Source organism: Lepeophtheirus salmonis, chromosome 7, assembly GCF_016086655.4.
Source record: "Lepeophtheirus salmonis chromosome 7, UVic_Lsal_1.4, whole genome shotgun sequence".
In the NCBI taxonomy this organism is placed as follows: domain Eukaryota; kingdom Metazoa; phylum Arthropoda; class Copepoda; order Siphonostomatoida; family Caligidae; genus Lepeophtheirus; species Lepeophtheirus salmonis.
This window is the reverse complement of record NC_052137.2, coordinates 47,638-70,586: the sequence shown is the minus strand read 5'-3', so window position 1 is coordinate 70,586 and position 22,949 is coordinate 47,638. Positions and strand designations below refer to the sequence as shown.

General features: G+C 31.7%; 1 long non-coding RNA gene across 1 annotated transcript; it reads left to right on the top strand.

The window, feature by feature from the left end:
* Positions 1-140: 140 nt before the first annotated feature.
* Positions 141-1,973, top strand: LOC139905933 (uncharacterized). The gene is made up of 2 exons (XR_011781090.1): positions 141-1,400; positions 1,466-1,973. It is a non-coding gene; the product is annotated as an uncharacterized lncRNA (long non-coding RNA).
* The last annotated feature ends 20,976 nt before the right edge of the window (positions 1,974-22,949 follow it).

Below are 22,949 nucleotides of genomic sequence, written 5' to 3'. Positions count from 1 at the left end.
CGGAGTTGATTTATATGGAGTTTCAACTCTTGGGTGCCATATCCAATTTTAACACAGTTGATCCAATGTTGGAGATGATAATGGCTCGGAGCCATTTAGGATTTATATTCCCCAAGTTAAGGTACCATACCTCCATGCGAATATTTATCATCGAAAAGGGTTTTATTGTTTTTCAAAGTATTCTCGAGCATGATTTATACAATTTTGCATGGACTCAAACCAATTGTCAAAGCTCTTTTTTTCACTCCAATTGAGACTCCTCCAAAACATGGTTTTTAAACGCTTCAACAGCATCTGCTGGCGACGAAAATCGTTGACGATGCATTTTTTTCTTGATGTGCGGGAATAAAAAGAAGTCATTAGTTGCCATGTAAGGGCTGTACGGCGGATGACCAATCAATTCGACAATTGGGGCCTTTTAAGAAACACGATGGTTTGAGCCGATGTGTGAGAGATCGCATTGTAATGGTAAACAATGATTCGTCTTCTCTTGTTCGTTTTTCGAATTTCTCCGAAGACTTCCGGCAAAAAAATTGTGATGTACCACTCAAAATTGACCGTCTTACGATAGTCAAGTGGAACAGCCGCCACATGACCAGTTTTGTCGAAGAAACATGCGACCATTTACTTTGAAGTGCTTCTTCTATGAACAACTTTCATTTGATTTGGCTTGTCTTCGAAGACCCACATGGTCGATTGTTATTTTTCAGGCTCATACGCATAGATCCACCTGTGACGACCTTATAAACCTTTTTCAATATTTCTTTGCAACAATATACACGAGCCTTCTTTTGAGCGATTGTTAAATTGTGCGGGATCCGACGAGAACAAACCTTTTTTTACGGCCAGGTGTACATGCAATATCCAATGTATGATAGTGAAAGAAGTGGTCCAGCATGATTCTATCTTACTGTATGCCACATGATAATCTTGCATTATTACTTCACGCACGGCATCAATGTTTTATGGCACAATGACCGTTTTTGTACGACCTTCACGGAATTCGACTTTGGGTGAGCGTCGGCAACGATTGAATTCATTAAACAAGTTTTTCACAGTGCTATAGGATATTGCTTTAGCGCCATACAAAGATTTAAGTTCATCAATGCACTCTTGTCGTGATAATGCAAGTCGAAATTGTGAAAAATGATCTAGGACAATGTTCATGACTTAATTGAATTTTTTTTGCCAAATTGATTTTTTCAAGTAACTGTAAATAACACAAGTGATGGCCGTACGTCACAACATTCTGAGTACGATTATGCTACAAAAATATCAGACTTACCAAAGGAAAAGTCAAATTACACCTGGCAACACTTAGTGCAGCCTAGGCCAGAAATATATATATTAGCCTACGTAGCAAGAGAAGAGACACGTAATATTTAAATAAGCCGAAAATGGTATTAATTACTAAAATTTTTTAGAAGTTTAATCTAATTTATACTTTTTATAAAATATTGTGAAGTTAAGTTAGGAGAAATAACGAGCTCCAGACAACCCAGGGAATAATTCATCTGGATATGGTAACGTATGCAGTTGCTTATTAATGATAGGTGAGACAGTCGGTGTAAAATCAGCACAAATGCGTAGTACCTTATTATCGGGTTTCATTCCAGTTACGATGGGTGAGTCCGATTCTGAAGTATGTACCTTCTCCAGAGTACCACGCCGAACCATAGCCTTAATTTCATCGTTAACAACATCACAAAGAGTACTTGGCGTGTACGAATATGTTGAGGGCGTGCGTCTTCTCAAGCATAAACTGTGGCTTTGCTGTGATTTACAGTTTGACCCGGAGTTTCTTTGAAGATCCCAGAAAATTCACGGTTGAGAACATCGATTTTGCTATGCTTTCCCTTTGACAGCAGGCACAGTGGAACCGAATTGTTCAGTCTTACGAGATCTAAATCTAAACAAGAACGAAATCCTATGATAGGTTGGCCAATATTAGAATATATAAAATTTAGTTTAAATTCTTTATCCTCATTCAGTGAAACAGTGAGCCCCGCTCAACCTATTGTGGGTACTTTCCCACCTCCAAAAACCTCTACATAAGAATTATATATGAGAAAAGAGGCACCCAGAACCATATGACCTGGGATAAGGTTAGTGTTAGCCCCTAAGTCAAGTAAAAATTTGATTTTTTCCCCGCATAAGAGTAACCAACCATACGCTCTATCCTCCATATGATGTTCGTTTGAAAGGTTGAATATTGTGGGAACTGTAGGTGTATGGGCACCTTACAACAGCTCCAGAAATGGTTATTCTTACCACATTTTGAACATACTTTGCCGGACAAATACCTCGTTCGAAAGGATGTACCGAACTGTAGAACTTACAAAGATTTGGTTCTCTTTTATTACGGTTATGGGGTTGGATTATTCATCCAAATTCCCTTTACTCCATGGTATTTCGATAACAATATCAAATCCTGGGTTTTTGATTCCGTCTCGACGGTTGTTAAAATTGCATTCTTCATTGATTAACCCAGCCGCAGTACCTCATCCAGCTTCCTGAGGCATTTTTCGAACGTGACATGCCGGAGTTTATTGAACGATGTGTTTTTAATAGTGTGCTAAGGATAATTTTGTCCTCATAAGACACATTACAATTGCTACAATTAAATATACAAAACTGCGATCGTTTCTTTACCCGCGTAATTAAGTCATCCGAAGGTTCAAACTTGTTTTGTTTCTATTCACTAAGGCTGAATTGTTACCCCAGTATTTACTCCACAGGAGAAAAGGCATCAGTTACGACCCTTACCAAGGCCGTATAGCATTCTTCATTCTGTTTTTCTTCCTCAACCAGGGTCTTCTTCCACTGCTGAACATCCGGGCTAGCACAATGTAAAAGAAGTGACACCTTCCGTTCGTTAGACATACTCCCCATCAAGGAAGCGTAGTAGTTGAGCTCGTCGATCCACGAGGCCCAACGATGGCCCCTGCAGGCTCCAGCCATTTAAAATTGTGCTGGATGAGATATCCCAACAGTTACGATCACGTTCCATTACTATGAACTCTTCTTTTAGTTCCTTGAGTGTCAGCCTGGGTAACGTCTTCATCCTCGTCTTCACTTGTTGTGTATGCCAATATTTGGATAAATAGATATATTTTTTAACATTTAAATCTACATTGTATTTCATTCTTTAGATTGTTATAGTATTGCTTAGTATAATTCAATTGAAAGCGTAGCTATTAATTTGTATAACTGTATGATAGCCAAAATTTCATCATATGAATAATAAAATGGGCAATATATATATTATATAAACGAGGAGGGATCAACAAAAAATTGTATTTCTGTTCGATGGTATAGAATAAATCATTACTTTGATTATTAATCAAAAAGAATATATAATGAAATATCCATGACGTATCAAGTGAGAGGAGGGAATCGACAGCTGAGAACAAAATCCAAAGGGTATCTTTGTGTTAGCGAGGTAACGCCGTGTTGGTTGGTTCGTTTTTTACTTATTCTTGTAAAGTGTGCATTTTTTTAAATTAAAAAAAGGGAGATCATTATCAAAGAAGTTGGGTTAATTTATATTTCTTAAGCGATGTTTGAAAAATTATAATGCCAAAAGTAAGGTTTAAATTTAATAAATTATCAAACACTAAGGATTAAAATGATGAACACAAATTCTGCCTTCATCAGTAATGAATTCGTCATTCGTCAGATATATTTTTTTTCCAACTGAACCATTTAACTCCATCTTGTTTTGAAGAATATTTTGGAGACGTACATTTTACTAATTCAATTAAGTAATCCATGCAATTTGTACTTTACTGATTTTTTCAAAGATTTAGAAATCATTCCAAAGCTACGATCGGCAAAAAAATTGGAAATAACTCTCTACTATAAAATGAACCTAGATTGTATATACTTTTCCCAGTATTACATTGTATGCTAAAAGATCGATAATAATAAAATTCTTCTTCTGATCTTTGAAAAGCAGAAAAAATTATATGACAAATAAAAATATTATTGAAACAAATCTCCCACTACAGTTGTCGCATTGAATTTCAGGTCGATGAGCAAAATTATTATGCACTATTTCATGGTATAAAAGTGATGCAGTATAATAGAATCTTTCTTGGAAGTTTCCCGTAATGAGTATTAAGAAAGTAAGAATATATAAATATATTTATAAATTACAATATATAAATTTATTTCAAATAATAGTTAAAAAAATACATTTTTACTATAAATTTTGAGAATTACAATTGATAGAATAAGTCATCTTCCTTTATTTAATGTAAATAATATTTAGAGTGATGTGCTGCTAGCTGAATTTTGCCGCATGAAAATTTCGAGTTTCTGAAAAAAAACCCACAAAAGTAATTACGAGCTTTACTCGTTACTCGGCTGAATACTCTTTACTCACCCTAACACTTTTGCTCACTAGAAAAACTCGTCAGACTAAAATATTATATTTTTTAAAGAATTATTGAAACTTGTAATTTAAAAATTATTTTAGTAATTTATTTTCCAAAAATAACATAAAAATTCGTCCCTAGTGCAACATGTACCGAAGAATTCTCCAGAATGAGCGATTGGTATAAGATCTTGATTCGGCTCCCAAATTTTAGTCTAAATTTTGTTCATGCTTACGGCCCAAATCAGAGATGCTTCCCATTCTTTCAAGCAATAATTAATGAATGTAAAAAAGAGCTGCTACCTGTTATCACTTTAAGAGATCTAAACGTAGATATCTCGAGTGACGAGTGTTAATTGACTAAATTATATTATTCGTTAATCAACAAAAAAGTTTATTAATACAAAGGGAGAAAAGGCTCAACTTTTACGTCGCACCCTTGAAGAAATTATCAACTCCGGTTCTTTATTTCTTCAAGACTTTACATCAGACCTCATCAATGTATACCATGTTTTTTTAGAGATAGCTATGGAGGAAAAAAAAATAGGCGTGAAACCGAAAATGACCCGATTAAACGCTTGCAACAGTTAAAGTCGCATAGTCAACCTTTTCCAAAAAAGCTTTCAAACATTTGTTGGTGGAATCAGACCAAACTTTCCAAAGTACAAGAAATACAAGCTGTCAATTTTTACTTCTGAAACGATATCCCAATAAATTTTTAAAAACTTTAAAGATGACAAAGCTGCTAGTCCGGATGGCCATGGAGGGAAAATCTTAACTAGTTGCATGGGGAAGTAACCCTTTTCTTGAGAGACTTGGGACACTTAATGGAAAAAATTGGGCGTCTCCTGAAATGTGTCACCGAGGGTAGAATTGTTTTGATCCCCAAAAGACGAGATGGAACAGATATAAAATCAATGCAGACCGATCACTTCATCAATGAAACATATAGGATCCTGTCAGGTATCATAGCTTCTAAAATAGAACGTATTTTAAATAGGAAAATTGGTGCAGAGAAAAAAGGTTTCTTGAAGACGAAGAATATCTTCAATATTTCTCGAAATATTCAGACTGGAATCGAATCCGTACAAAAAAGGAGCAATAATTGCAATAGATTTTAGTAAGGCCTTTGACTCCTTATTACATTCTTTTACTCTTAAAGCAGTGAGAAGTTTTTTACCAAAAAAATATTTAAGCCCATTCGTGCAATGCTTTATAATGGAACATCTTTTGTGAGGCTAGGTGAAAATGAAAGCGAATTTATTTATTTGAAAAGAAGTTACCATTATACTTGAAGCAAATTCTGAAAAACAATAAGTGAAAAGGATTGAAATAGTCATGAACTTCTTTACGAAATTCGGAGAGAAATGAGGACGGAAAATAAATAGAGGAAAAACGTGGATTCTTCTTTTACGCGCATGGCGTCCACAGATAACAGAAAAAATTATAGGCTTCTCTATTAAAAACCAAATTGAAGTTCTACGTATAGTATGGGAAAAGATGTGAGGCGGACTCCAATTGGTTGACCCTGAATCAAAAAATTCAATCGAAAATTAGAGGTTGGAGATCCTTCAATCTGCAAAAAGGAATCGATGTTTACAATGATCTGGTTACTCCGTTGGTATTTTATGAGGCTACTTCTCTACCCAGATTAGCAGAAGTTGCAATGAAGGAAGAAGAAAAGTGGCTAGGATAGTTGTTTCATCAAAGGTACATAGAAGCAGTAAAAATGCCTAAATCTCAAATGAGAGAAGGATTGACACTTTTATCAAAAGATTTTTATAGATCTGACAACAAATTCGAATACTGAGTTGCGCTTGGCTATATCTTCTAGCCCAGTTTACGGATGGTTGATGTTAGGGTCTGACAATACTAATTTATATGTTTCAGCCTTGTCTCCCTCCTGGGGTCCTTACCAAATAATTTTATGGAAGGCCAATCCTCGATTCCACTCTGACTCTACTGTAGATATTTTTCGTGAAAATTGTGATTTTTTTTTTAAAGAGAACTGACTAGAACTTTTAGCATTAAGACGGAACATAATTACTATTCACGATATCAATGAGAATAGTCCATTTCGGTCTGGAAAATTCAAATTCCCTTAATAATGTCTGCAAATAAGGATTTTTTTCCTTTGCCTCTGCACTTGAAAATTGATTTTTGTGTCACTACTCCAGAAGAGATCGATAAAATTGTGAATAAACATCTAAAAAAGTTGGATTTGCTTAAGCTTAAGCTCAACGAATCGAATTGTAGACGGTAGACAATTCACGGCTCAGCTCCAAATCGACAATGGACTTATTTATTTCGACTCTCCTTGCAAGGACTGTTGGAAAATATACAGTTATATCATTCATGCATTCGCTGATTGCCCATCAATTAGGACTTTAATAACTTTTATTATTTTAGATATGAAAGGCACGAATGAAAAGTTCGCACAATCAATTTAATTATTTGGAACTGCCCCCAATAGATAAGACAAAAGTAAGGTTACAAAAATTATGTTTTGTTAGTTGCAAACCCGCTAATTGCTCACTAATTAACTAATGAAGAAGAAATATATAACAAAGACGTAATACCAATTTTAATTTCCTGCCCCATCCAGTATGGAGGGCTCAATATGAAGATTCCCAAACTTGGCAACACTGATTGGTCATGGACAGGCAATATCATATTTTTCCTTGATACGGACTCTGTAATCCTTTTAAACACCATTGGCAAGATTGTAAGAAGATACAAGAGGTTCAAAAATAGGTCATAGATTTTGATTTTGTTAGTCGGCACGTCGTTATCTTTATTTTACACGCAACCTTTCCTCCAAAAAGAAACAGGAAAAAGGGCCGAAATTATCTGATAGTTAGCCAAATAAGTCAGAAGTACCAACCGATATTTATATCTTGTATACTCGCAGACTATCACTGTCATATTATTTCTTCACCATTTTTAAAATAAATTACACACTATTAATTGTATTATAATATTGCAGGGTAATAAAAGAGTAATTATTATATTATTTCTAGGAAGAAATAGCCAAAATTTATTCACATAAATAATAAAATGGCCAATATATATTATATTATATAAACGACGAGGGATTAACAAGAAATTGTATTCCTGTTCTTTTGGAAACGGAGCATAAAAATAGAATAACCTATTACTTTGTGTCAATATGAAAATGAATAAATTATGAAATAGACATGACGTATCAAGGGAAAAGAGGGGATCGACAGCTGACAACAAAATACATAGGGTATTATTGTGTTAGCAAAGTAACGCACGCCGCGTTGGTTGTTTTCTGTTTTTCTTACTTATTTTTGTAACGTTTATCGTCGTTTTCATTGGAACTTTAAAGGATTTTTATTATGATGTCTTTTGTCCGAAGGAATAAATTAAAAACTATAATGTTTATTTATATTTTATAACAATGCAACTTCTTCGAATTTATAAATTTGGAATAAAGACAAAAAAAAAAAAAAAAAAAAAAAAAATTGTTTAACTTATTTAAATCATGGTCATTAGCGTAATTCAACAGTTTATATAGTAGACTCACCAATATTTTACCATAGTCTGGTTATAACTTATAACCAGTATGTTTTAGTTGTACTTTTAGTATGAATGCATATGATAATCTGTAGAAAAATACAAGTTTTTAGACGGCTAATATTTTTTTTACATATTCATCCTTAAAGAGGGAAAATTGATCTAAAAAAAAATTAATTATCAAATACGAATTAAATAAATTAAAATTTTAAGCAATAAATTATCTTTAAGTTGTAACTATTATTTCAAAAAAGAAGATAATGAGAGTCACTAGAGTTGAGACTCGGTCCAGCACCTATTTGTTTTTTCGGTTCGGTCTTAAGTAATTTTTTCTTGACCGATTTGACCGATTTTTCGGTCCAGAACGCAGTCTCAGACCGTGGACCGATTTTATTCGCTCTCTCTTTGTAGACCAATTTTGATTCGGTCGCAATTTATGGACACATTTTTTTCGGCCTCATATATATTATGAGAGACCAATTGTTTTTTTCTAGATCAATTGTGATTCATTTTTCTTTTTTTAAATCTCTCAAGTACACGATAAGTTCTAGAACAAATACTGTATACAAATAAGGGATTGCGGAATTAAGATTAATCCGACCTATATCTGTTTAAATTACGTATAACGCCATTGTACATGAAAAACATATGATGTTATGTTATGAGCAATTTATCTGTAAAATCGGTCTAGACCGATTTTTTTTGGACCAAACCTGCCCGAACTTTTCCTTTGGACAAATCTAGACCGAATTTTTATATGAAACCGGCCCAGACCGAGTTTTTTTCGAATTCATTCGGGCCAACAAAAATATAACCGGTTTAGGATTTCCAGATCGAAACCCAAAACTAAGATTTACCAAGTTATATACCTCACACTTTAACTGATTTAATTAATTGTCAAACGACGTACATAGGCAGTTTAATCATATGGGAAAAGTTGGGTAAAGCAGCTGCATATGTAGCCATTCCAATCCACTTTTGATTAAAGTCAAGAGTCATTGTACACAATTGTTCTCAAAATATGGAATGGATTGTTTCACTGACGTCATAACTTACATCATAATTGAAGGTGCCATCTTTGTAGCTCAAAGTTAATATTTTTACTATATAAAATTGACAAATTTGTAATAAATTCAAGAAATTTCATCAAATGGCTTAAAGAATAAAAAAATACTCAATACCTGCATTGAATACTATTTGATGCCAAATGGCAAACAGAGACACGTGAATATGATCAAAATAATATGTACTAAAAATCCCTTTGAAATGTCTAAACTTGTACAATTTAATTTGTTTTTGATCGATTAGGGACTATAAATGTAGGATAATGAAAAAATAATCTTATTCTGACCATTTTAATTCATCCTATACACTAGAGCTCGGCAGAGGTTAGGAAAATTTCACAATTTAAATTTCAAATATTAAATTTTGTAGAAAAAAATTTTTTTTAAAAATCCACAGACGTTGACAAAAAATTTCAAATGCTATATTTTTTGGAAATCAAATCAAAAATCCACAGCTTTTCTGTAAAAATAAACTTTTTGGAAAAAAAAAAAATTTCATTTTAAAATTTAATTTTTGTAAAAAAATTCAATATTTTTTGGGGAATAATTTCAAAATTTATAGCTATTCAACTAAAATTAATTTTTTTGGAAAAAAAATTGAAAAGTTAAATTTTTTTGAAAAATTAGTTGAAAATTTATATTAAATTAAAAAAAAAAATCGAAATATAAATTTTATAGTAAAAAGCAAAAAAATTTTATTTGGGGGAGGGGGAGGCTACAGTCCCATCCAGCCTACATCATGCGAATCAATAAACCTTGATAGCTTAATAAATATCCAAAAATATTTTTCCAGTCAACAAATTTAAAAAAAACTTTAAATACATTTATTTTGGTCTGGGATCAATAAGTTGATTGTAATTTTTCTACAGATGTTCTCGCGACATATTAATGTATACAGTTTCATATTAAGAAAGACAGGTTTTTGAGGCACAAATACGTTTAAAATATTTGTAAAGACGTTCTGTTTGCACTTTTGATTTTGCATTAAAAATATGCTGGATGTTCTAATTTCTATCTATTGTTATATTTTAATTTATACAACTTTATGTAAGCAAGACAGGTTTCTGTTTACGAAAGATTCTTAATTTATTCAGTTGATTTTTTTATTACTAAAGTGAATTGCCGGAGAATGATTTGTTTTCTATGTGTTCAACTCACTCAAAAATATGCATCTAATTCAATTCATGGTTAAAAAATGGGAAAATCAGAAAACATTCACCGTATAAGGAAAAATGAAGGAAATCGGATCGGCCATCCCTGCCGATATTATTTTTCAGAGAGTTGGCAACCCTAGTTTGTGAAGACCCTGTATTCGAACCAATATATTGAAAATTCGAATAAATTGGGTGACAGACAACCTAACAATGTTCTCAATTGGAGGTGTCTCACTGAATAAATCCCTCTTTCTATTAATCTGTCTTATGTATTGACTTTTAACATTAACATCGTCGGTCTGGAGAAGTCTTATTGATTTGTTGGTCTTTCCTTTTACAAAATTAAAAAAGGAATCCCTTCTTCGGATCCTTTAAAATTCTTTTCCATTCAATTTCCTCAACAAACAACATATCGCTATTAAAACTTCTCTAATGAAGTCAAGCTTTTCTTGATTGACATAGCAGATAAAAATTAAAACTTTGATTATTTAATCAATGATGTGATGGGATGATTAATCGGAATCAGAAAATCGTGTGTTTTTTTCTAGAATGGGGAAAATAATTTTTAATTTATAATTCCAATTCTGAATTTTTACTGGTATTTAACTACATATATACAGGGTAAACATAAAGTTCTGTTAAATGTTTATTAAAGTACTAATGATACAACTAATTACATAATTTGCATATAATTATAGGCATAAGCATACATAAGTTCCAAAAACATGTGACATAACTTTCATTCTAAATGGCCACCCTTAGCTTTGACCCCAGTCTAAAGTCTCACAGGAAAAGACTTGCATGCTGTACGCACTATGTCCACGGGGATGGAGTCTCAGGCAACTACCAGTTCGGCTTTCAGGTCGTCCAAAGGGGTTCACAAAGGCTCTGCTCTCAAGAATGGAGCACATGTAGTAATCCATGATATTTTGGTCGAGGCTGGAGGGGGGCCAGACTTTCTTGTCCCAGAAGCCTCTCAAATTGGCCTCACACCACCGCTGCATCTCTCTGGATGTGTGAGAGGAGGCACCATCCTGTTGGAAGGTCTACGGCTCATTCTGGAAGTGCTGTTGGGCCCAGGGTAACAATACCTTCCTCCAGGATGTTGGTGATGTACTAATTGGTGTTGATCTTCACCCGGCTGGAACAAACATCAAGGGAGACTTCCCTGTCTTAATTACGACTGCCCAAACCATCAGAGACTGTGGCTTCTGCACTCTGTTGTCTCCATGGTTACTCAGCTCACATTTTTTTGGACCAAAATCCGATCATTTTGGGGGTTAAAAGCCTGTTCCACCGTGAAAATCTTCTCATCACTCAACAAAATGTTGGGAGCCCTACCAGCCCTCAGCTTATGAAGAATGGCATTACTCCTTTCAAGTCTGTCTTGACCTAGCTTGTTGCCTCTTCAATTTGTAGGGATACATCCCAAGGCCATCTCAGATAATATCTCTCATTGTTGTGGTACCCAAGTTGAAATCCTTGGCCATCTTGGTGAGGTTCCTCCCGGGATATCTTGCAATCCTTACCTTGACTGCCTTGACGACTCTGTGAGTTCTTTTTGACCTTGGTATGCCGGATCTGGGTCTGTCCTTGAGTCTCCTTGTGCTTCTCAATGGTTCTCTTGATGAGTATGGGGTTGACTTCCATGCTCTTCAGGTTCCTCAAGATGGCTGGTCGAGATTTGCCCTTCAGGCACTCCTTGATTATATCCTCTCTCTTGTCTTCCATTGTGGTTAACAAAATAATATTTTACAACTTCACATATAAATATTATATAAAGTTAATTTAACAGGATATCCGTGGATCCTGTAAACTTTTCTAAGTGCTTAAATAAATACTTATAAAAATTGTTATATTTCAGAAAATATCAACAAATTTTGAAAATTAAATTCATAAGTACAATCAAGGAACGCCTCATCTACATTATCAGTAAATACATCCGCCTTTTGCCTTTATGGCCAGTTCCAGCCTGGTGTGGATCTTTGCACAGTAGTTCTTTACATAGCTCTGCTCTAAGTTAGCTCAAACATAATCACGATGGCGGCCTTCTCTTATTCCTTTGTTGTGGATCTTTGCACAGTAGTTCTTTACAATGTCTGCTCTAAGTTAGTTCAAACATCATCACGATGGCGGCCTTCTCTTATTCCTTTGTTGTGTATCCTACTCCTGAAAGTTTCCCCTTGAGGTGCCCAAAAATATCAAAGTCAAGGTGAGAACAGCCGAGGCTGTGGGCAGGCCCAGGTCTTGCTTTTCAAGCTTGTTGAAGGGGATTTTGGACCGAGTAACCTCCTTTACTCGATCCAAAGGCTTCAAACCCTGACGAGTAGTTCTCTTGTAGACATTTAGGTTTAGGCTCATGGAGGGTTGGCTGCTGTCAAATTCACGAGCAAGGTCATTCACTGTCACCTTGGCTCTTTTGTCTTCTATGGCCCCTTTAATTGCCTAAGCCAATTCTTTTAACCTCTATGACGTTGATATGGACCTTTTGGAATATTTTGTTATGCCACTCACGGTCACCTGGTACATAGGAGAGCAGTTACGGGCAAGCGCTTTAGTGATATCTGATTGTTATTTACCACACGCAGATAGCTCCAGAATTGCAGCTCTGCTTTGCTCAATATTTTTAGTTATGATACAGTTTCATCCCGGTTGACTTTGCTCCTTTTTTGTGTACAGCTTCTTTAGACCAGGGTTTACAATGAGTTAAAGTGACGCTCTGGAGTAGAATGTTTAACGTTTATTAATTCTTTTGATTTACTGTTTATTTTTAATTCGAACAAATAGTAATATTCTACCATGGAAATTTGATTAGTATAAATATAATAAATGCTCTACATGTGAAACATAACGAATCAAAAAGCAAGTTTACAAGCCATACCAAGGACCAAAGTTCGAGTTTCTATATTTTTGCCCAACTTCGTGTAGACATCTTTTTCTTTTTGTTCAAATATCGGTAAATGTCTACCTTGATTGTCCATTAAAACAAATACTTTTTTTTTATATTTTCTTTGGTCTATACTCTAGGCAATTGGGTTGCCCTTTGACCCTTCATAATATTTAATCAAACTCTTGGCCATTACAACTTTGTTGTCAAGAAGCGATAACTTATTTAGTTATTTAATGATATAAACGATATTGCTATTTGCACATGTTTTATCTAGAAAATCAATGAAGATTCTTATATAAAGTCGTGACTTGCAAGTGGTGTGCAAGTGGTATGAAGCAGTTCTTTCATTCATGAGATTGACTCCCCCATGTCTATTTTAACCTATGGTAACCTCTTTATCAACACTGTTTACTTCGTCTAAAATGCTATAAATTTAGTAAATAATAGTCTTACAAAAAAGGTTACAATATTGTTTTCTTTCCATTATTTAGTTTATGTAGCTTATGAACAACTCTACCTTTAATAGTAAAGTATTGATAAAAAATATATGCATGTACAATACATGCTTTACTTGATAATCTGTCCACTGATTAAGAGTACTGAATATTCCCAAAGAACAAAAACCAAAGATACTTGTCTAATCTTGAACAAATTTTTGAATCTAATAAAAAGAGAAAAAAATAAAACCTTTCAAACACAGAGAGACACCATTGTCCCAACAATTTTAAACTGCCATAACTTTTGCATTTTGACTCAAAACTTGGCAAAATTTTCAACAATTATTTCTTATACTAGACAAAAACTTAAATTCATATCATGGGTATAATTATATTTTATCGAATTCTAAAAAATGACATAGTTTTGAAGACTAATACAGTACAAATATAAAGTCTTTTGATAGAATGTTTTTTATCAATTTTAGAGATCTACTATTACTCTTTTTAATAATTTAAAAATATCCTAAATATCATTAAAAATAACGCAATGACGAATTAATTAAAATATGGGACGCCATATTGGTTAATATAAATACAAGGTTAAACTACAACGCATCCACGACTGTGTTTGACTTCCACTACACTTTTAAAATTGATGTCATAGACCATGTGTAGTTGCGTGTTTTGTCAAAATCTGTCTATCTTGCCCAGTAGTCGGTACGATAGATCAGATTGAAAATTGTAGAAAGCCCGATTACTTGATGGTCTAACCTTGTATTTCTATTAACCTTGGGACGTCAGTCTCCTGTCGATGCGTAAGGATTAAAAAAGTGTTGCATTTTAAACGAAGGAGCCCGTACTATTATCTCACTATCACAAAAATACCCAGTGTATTTTGTAGTTAGCTGTTGATTCTGTTGTCTCACTTGATACAACATGGCTTTTCCATATTTTATTCTTTTTGATAAAATAAGCAAAGTAGTAAATTGTGGTAAAATATGAAACGACAAAGTTCAGTGAACAACGCGTTCGTTTCCAACAGGACAGGAATACAATTTCTTGCTCGTCCCTCGTAGTACATACCTGTATATATAAAAGAGAGTTTGTGTGTCCTTTATGGGTGCCCACACCGTTGAACCTAGGAGGCTGAAATTATACATGTGTGTTTCTTTTGAACTTGGTCAGGTTTAAACGGGTTGGCGATTTTGGGATCATATTAGGGCTTAATCTATACCTAAAACACATTTTTTTTGTCTATCATATACAAATGTATAGCTAAGCCTTTATAAAAATAATACTAGGCAATGTTGTATAATAAAGTATCAAATGAAATATTATGTGAGACTTTCATATTATAAAAAATATATAAATATTTAATTCATTTTAAAAATTGTAGAGCAATAATACAACAATGTTAGTTTGGGAGTACTTCCAAGATAATTAGCAGTCCAGGGGCATCACCGGGGTTGGCTATAGGGGCTGTAGCCCTCCTCAAATTTCCAAAGAACAATAATTCTTCAATTTTATTAAAGAAAAATATAATTATTAAAATATTTTTTCAAAAATTACATTTTATTATGTTTTTATAGGTTATGTTTTTTTTTTGTTTTTAAATTTAATATATAAAATTTTTAAAGAACTGTGGGTTTTTGAAATATTTTTTCAAAATTTAATTTTCTTTGAATAGATAAAGGATTTTTAATTTTCCTCTCCAAACAATGCAATTTTTAGACAAAAAAGTTTAATATTTGAAACTTTTTGTGAACAGTTGCATATTTTTGAATTTTGATTCCAAAAAATATCTTTTTCTGAATAACTATAGATTTTTTGATTTTTTAAATTTTTTTCCAGAAAATTTAATTTTCTTTGAATAGCAATAGATTTTGGATTTATTTTTTGTATTGAAATTTAATATTTGAAATTTTTATGAACAACTGTGTGGTTTTGAATTTTTGTTTTGAATAGCTGAAATGGTTTTTTTTTTTTCAAAAATTCAATTTTTTGTTTAATTAAATGTTTTGCCAAAAAGATAATAATTGAAAAGATTTTTTGTAAAGAGTTGTGGTTTTTGAATATTTTTGTGAATAGCTATTGATTTTTAATTTTTGTTTTTGTATTTTTTTAATAGAAATTTTTATGAACAACTGTAAGCTTAGAATTTTTGTTTTTTTGTAATTTTTTAAAAATTTAATATTTGAAATTTTTTCTGAACAGTTATAGGTTTTGAAATATTTCTTCAAAATTGTTAATTTTATTTGAATATATAAAGGATTTTGAAATTTCCTTCCAAAAAATTCAATTTTTACAAAAAAGTTAAATATTTGAAATTTTTCTGAACAGTTTTGGAATTTGGAATTTTGTTTGCAAAAAATATATTTTTTTGTGAATAGCTTAAGATTTTTGAATTTTTTATTTTTTAAATTTAATTTTCTTTGAAAGCAATGCCATTTTGATTTTTTTTTCCTTACTTTGTAATAACATTTTCTGCAAGAAATATATTATTTGAAATTTTTTGTGAACAGCTGTAGATTTTTGAATTTTGTTTTAAAAAAAAAATAACTTTTTGTGAATAGCTATGGATTTTTGAATTTTTATTTTTTAAATTTAATGTTCTAAACTTTTTTTTCCAAAAATTAAATTTTTCTGAACAACTGTTGGTTTTTGAACTTTTTTTCCAAAAACTAAATTTTTTTTCAAAAGCTATGGGTTTTTGTGATTAGATTTTCTTCAAAAAGTTTATTATTCGAAATTTTGTGTGAACAACTTTGGATTTTTGATTTTGTTGTGAATAGCCATGAATTTTTGAAATTTTAATCAAATAGATTTAATATTCAATTTTTTTTTGGATTTTCTGCCCAAAAATGTTCGAAAAACCAAGACCGCCCCAATATAATCCTGCGGACGCTCCGCATTTAGTATGATGCACTTATTTGGATAACTACCAACTGATTTCAGGTCTCTTTTGTTTGTTTCTTTTTGGATGAAAGGTTGCTTGATACAAAAATGTGTTTTACATTTATCACGTAACCTTCAGTTGGTAGCAGTCTATCTATAGCTTGTTCTAACTCAACCAATCAACGTTCAGAACATTGACATAAAGAAAAAAAGTATAAAAATCTTCTGTTGACAACAAAGTATTTTGTATATTTTTGTGTAAGCGAGGTAACGTCATGATTTTAAACTAGTTAGGTAGGTTTGTTATATCTGTCGAACATGAATATCATGCTAAGAAGAATGAGATTTGTTTCCTTCAAAAGCATATTGTTATTTGTTTAAAACTTTTTTATGACTCAATTCTATTTACATGTTCAATTTGAGAGAGATATATATATTTTGTATTGTATTTAAACTTTCAAGAAATGAAAGCATGTTGTTTATTATTATTTTCTTAAAAGGAAGAAAAATCCATAAGAACCTTCCTTTGTCTTTCATGCTGTTGTCAGAAAATGATCAACATTTAAAAATATTTGTAGTACCAGGGGCGTCCGCAAAATTATATTTTGGGTAAGTAAATTAATATCGCAAAATTTGAAATTAATATTTTTTGAAAAAAAAATTTTGAAATAAAATTTCAACATCTATTCACAAAAATAAATATTTTTTTAATAATATTCTCGAAAAAGTTCAAAAATGCACAACTATTCACAAAACTTGAAGTTTTTGAAATAAAAAAATCAAAAATCCACAGCTGTTCACAAAAACTTAGAAATTTTCAATATTTAATTTTCTAGTTAACAGCAAAAATTCCTTGATTTGATTTGGGGGGAGGGAGCTACAGCTCCTCCAACCCACCCCCTGCGAACGCCCCTGAGTACGTATTATATTTGAAAACTCGGTGCGATACATAATTTTTTTCAAGACCGATATTTCCGTATAGACCACAATTTTATTAATTACCGTGGATGAATATTTAATCGTTTTCAAATCGTGGATGGATTTTTTGGTCTCAATCTATGGACCGAGTTTCTCCCCATTCCAGATTTATGAATTGTACAAACATGATTCATTTAACACATATAACTTCTTTATATGTGTCTTTGTTGACCATTTTGAAAAACAACTGACGTCATCAACAATTCATCTATTGATTATATCTAGACAAAATTTAAATTAAATATTTTTCATTTTGTAAGATCTATCTGAACGAAATGTTTCTTTGAGACCTGTCCAAAACCAACTTCTTTAAAAATCAAATTAGTTTAGTTCTCTAAAAATCATAACAGTCTCAGACTGGTCTTGGACTTTCAGACTAAAATACAACACCAATAAATTCACTTATATTTATTGTACAATGGAAAGAGCCTTGAGAGTCCATCAAAATTCTTTTTCTGACACATATTATTTGGTTCAAATGAAAAATATACTAATGTGAAGGGAACTGAAGTAAAATATTTGTCGAAACAGCTGTCCAATTTTCTCTCTTATGAGTAATACAAATATTAACTTTCTTACACTTTTACTTCAAATGACGTCATTGTAAGTATATGGTCACAATTCTGAAACATTACTAACGTTCTCCAATATTCATCTATTGATACGGTTTAGACCAAACTTTTCTTGGAGAACGATACAGATCGATTTTTTTGATAAAACCAATCCAGACTAAAGTTTTTTTCGGTACCGGTACAGACCAGTGTAGAAAGTTCAGACAGAAACCCAAATCTATTAGGGTTGCGAATTCTGGTATATTTAGATATGTAAATCATAATTTAATAAAACTCATGTTGAACTAGGAGGACATGGAGTCAATAAAGAAATTTTTGTAGGATTTCTTGCTTAAGACATAAATAATTAATATTTTTAAACCTTTTGCTTGTAAAAATAAATAAATAATTGCATTTTTATTATTTAAAGGTATAAAGAAATTTATCGATTAAATAAACTTTATTGTACAACTCAATTGAGAACAATATACTATTTGGTTTTACTTACTTAAAAAAAACAAAAAAAACAATAACTATAGGTTTATTTGGAAAAGCTAGAACGGAAAGAAATGTCAATTTGATGGTACCACAGATGACGTCAGTTAATCACTTTTCTCGTTACGTATGCACTTTTTATGTAAAATTCACCATGTGAATTTATAAAGATTACGTAGTAAGTTATAGAGTAATTCATGATACCATCATCACCCCTAGCTGACAAAAAAACATTCTTGTATTCAATTAAATTTGAACAAAAATTGATCATGTGCCCGTTGTTTTATTTTTTTTTTTTAGCTTTGGGCATGGAATAAAATATGTTTTTAAAGAAGTGATCGTCTTTCATCAGGTTTTTCTGTTAATGCTTGTATTTTTTACAGTTCAGGTGCTCAAAATGAACATAAATTACGAACAGCTCTCATATTCTGCTCAATATTCAAACCAGATTACTAAGTATTTGTGGACTAACGTAGTGGCATTGCTGTATATTTGTTGCTACGGGGTATTTTTTACCGAGTGCAACAATATCATCTCAAATGTCTTCTCTATGAATCACTTTTAAATTCTGAAAATTTTTTATCAATTGAAAGTAAAAACATGCTTCATTATTTTACAGCCAAAGCAATGAAACTCTGCCTCGATTATTACACAAATATTGTTCCTCCAAATAATTAATCTCTAACCTTATAATCAGTTTTTATCCGATATCTCAAACAAAAGTTAATAAAAATTTTAGTTTTTTAAATATTATATTTTTTAATTATTTTTAATATGACGTGCTGAGGCACTTGTTTCTAAATTGTGATTTTTAGATCAAGTAGTCACGCCGCGACAGTTCTTGGAATGTTTCCTACCAATGCCAATGGTTTATTAAGTCAAATATTATATATTATGAGATATTTATTAAAAATATTGCACATATATTGTAAAATAATATTTTTATTTTCATTATAATGCAATATCATACAAGCATATAATAAATATTTTTACTAAATTATATAACGAAATAATTACGTAAGAAAAAAAACCTCAATGACGACGCGAGGGATCGATTTTACCTTCTTCGGAGACCAACATGTGGGACTTTGGCTGGATGAAACCCTACTGGACAATGGTCCTAAAATAAGGACGGACACAAAACTAGTCACGCATTGATCAAAATATTTAGTGCACACTCAGAAATGAGGCCTCCCCGGTTTGACAAACTTTGCTACATTCATTTGTAAAATACATTTTGTTGCTGTAGCTTTTTTATTTTCTTGGAAAAGGATTGGTCTACCCTACCTATCCAAATAGGTATATTTTGACTATGTTTAAATTAAGTCATAATTTTCCATTTTCCCTCCGTCTGAAAGTATTTTTCCAAAAAGTATAATGAGTACTTGGAGTAAAAAAAAAACCCAATTATATTTCGTATAAGGATCTAAGCAAATATAAGGTATTTGTAACATGATTGATTTTTTTACAGTTGATTGTATTTACATGTGATACTCATATGTACATAAGTATTTATTGACTCAGTCGTCAGGACATAAGGAGAAAATTTACAAAGGTACTGAAAAGTTTTAATTCTTGTTCAAGTTTGTTAAAACCAGGGTACAAAACTCAACAACATATGTTTAGGAATTAGAAAAGGAAAAACTGTTGTTGCATGTACAGTTTCTTCTTTTTTGTTCATTACTCAATTGACCGTCGTAATATTAACTTCTCACTCTCAAGTACAAATTTTCGCCTAACTTTGATGTAAATTGTTTCCTGGGGCTGCCTCCCAAAGTATCTTGTGGAAATCTTCTAAGACGTATGCCTCGATCATAATGTGGACATTATTCGTCAATTTTCAAAGAAGAAGATATTATTTGAACCTCTTAATAGCTTAATTAGTCTCGAAGCTGAGGCTCTTTCCAAAGAAATTTTAACGGTCCATGATATGAATACAATATAAGAGTCAATGGTTATGTCTGGAAAATTCCGATAAGGGAGCTAAGTTATATAACTCCCACATACCTTGGTATTGAAAAATCTTGCTTCAACCTCCCTTAAAACATACTCCAAAGAAAATTTGTCAAATATATATTGATCTTCTTGACTTATACATGGTATTAATGGAGTTCCTCACTTTTGTCAAGAAGGATAGGAAATATACGGCTCAGGTCCAAATTTTGAAGGCTTTATTCACTTCAACTTGACCTGGTAGGACTGCATTATTTTTACCTCAATCATCCATGCATTTGCAAGATGCCCAGCATTATATGCTCTTCGTTACTTCTTCGAGTTTAATATTGATCTTTGTAAATTGAATGACTACTTTCCCCAGTACTCATTTGCTTTCATTCTTTTGGAATGCCCATTAAACTAGGACTGTAGGCTTTGTTTTATTAAGTGCTAAACCCATATAGTTAGCTGCCTCACTTCTGGGTCTCCAATAAGCTTTCATTCTCTAAATAAATTTCTCATTGATTCTGCTGCAAAATACGCAGCCTTTTCCTTAAGTGTTCTCTGTTACAAGGATAGAGAATGGAACTATGCAGAAGACATTGTTAAGTTTTTTTAACAGTAGTCATGTAAGTTCTATCTAACCCTTAAATCCTTAGTAAGTCGATACCTGATGATGAGGACAAGAGGATCGAAGATATAGTTGTTGTTTGTTTGCTTGTTTTAAATTTGATTATTTTCATCTTTTATGTACCCATATTTTGTAGTGGTAGACTTTAGTATATTTTTATATAGTCTGTAAAAAACATAAGTTGTTGATATTGAAGGGGTAAGCTTTGATCTAAAGGGATAATTTTAAACAATAACGTCTATTAATGATTAATTTTATCGCAAACACTTTCTAATGTATTTTTTTAAGTTATTATAATCTTTATTTTGTTCCATCTATTATATTGATAATTTAAAAAATAATCTCAATTAAAAAACAAAACAAAAATATTATCAAACCAAAATCAATAAAAAGAAAAAAATCCCAATTTATTTTTTGCTTTATATGGTACATACATTCAAATATATTTGAATCGATGAATCTATTGAAGATACCCAAAATTTTTTGCTATAAACATTTATATTTTCCCCAAAATGCCCCCTTTCCAACAAATTATATCAATTTCTTTTATGAGGATGCACAATTTGCCTTCCTCTTTGTAAATAATAATAATTTGTTCAAAAATAAACGATACATTTTCGATTAATACAATTGTAATCTCTACTCCATCTTGAGAAAAATCATTTAATTTTTTTTATAAGGTCTTTATTTATATTGCCCATAAATGTACATAAAGAATTAAGACAATATTAAACAAATATGATTTATGCATCACATTTAACTTCATATGACGTCATTATATGTGGATGTCCACCATTTTGAAATATAACTGACGCCATGAACAATTAATTTATAGAATCGATCAAGACCAAATTTTAAATGAGACCTATCCAAACCAAATTGTTCATTGAGACCGAACGAGACCGAATTCTTCTTTGAAACACGTCCAGACCGAATGAGTTCGGTCCACTAAAATTCATAGTGGTCTCAGCCAGTCTAAAAATTTCCAAATGAAATGCTATACTATTTAGTTGTTTAATCTCTTTCGATATTGAATGACTAATGCCTGTTGGAAGAGTAAAATTTAGATTTTAATCTCCTTATTATCGATTATATATATGTATAGAATATACAATTCTGTAGAATTTTTACCTATCAAACGTTGTAACTGCCACCCTAGCCGAGGAAGCCGTTGTAAAACTATTCTACTGAATATATGATTATAACAATTCTGTGGAAATTTATTTAAAGGTATTAGAAAAATTATCCAAGGAGGAATATTATCCCCAAAAATCCTTAATTTTTAATTAGCTAATGACAGACGAAGTTACCTAAACCTATGAATATATTGAAATTAACTGAAATCAACAAAGTTTTGTCTTAAAAACAATTTAGTTTTTTTAAAATGTATTTGCTTTCAATACATTTATCATTAAAAGGTTTAATTTACAATATTAAGCTACTAATTTCATTCTTTTTTTTTTTTTTTTTTGCCGTTTTGAGTAAGTTTTAATTTTAAATAAAGGAGGCTAAATATCTCACCTTTATTTTCAATCACAAAAATTCATAAAAGAGACAATTTTCATATTTTAGATTCTTAAAAAAATGCGTGGAATGAAAAACTACGCTGAATAATCCATTGTTTCAATTGTTTTTTTGTGTTAAAGCCTTCTTAGTTTAAAATTTCCCGGGTTTCAAAAAAATATATAAAGTACTTATTTTTATTCAAAACATATAGATTATAACAAACGAATGTGGCCTTTTCAAAAATAATAAGACCCTGTGGAAGGATTTTGGAGGCTATCCAGGAAATTTGAAGTATGTACCTAAGTATGTTTTAGAAGCCTTTTGAAAAATCAAAGCAATGCTATTTAAATAGAGGCTTTGAATATAAATGATCCATAGTTTTATTTGAAATTGCTCAACATTTCTTTTTTCCAACGGATTTCCATGTTAAACCAAATAATTTAAAATTGAAAAAAGGAACTCTGAATGATCGAATGATGCAGATGCTAAACTATA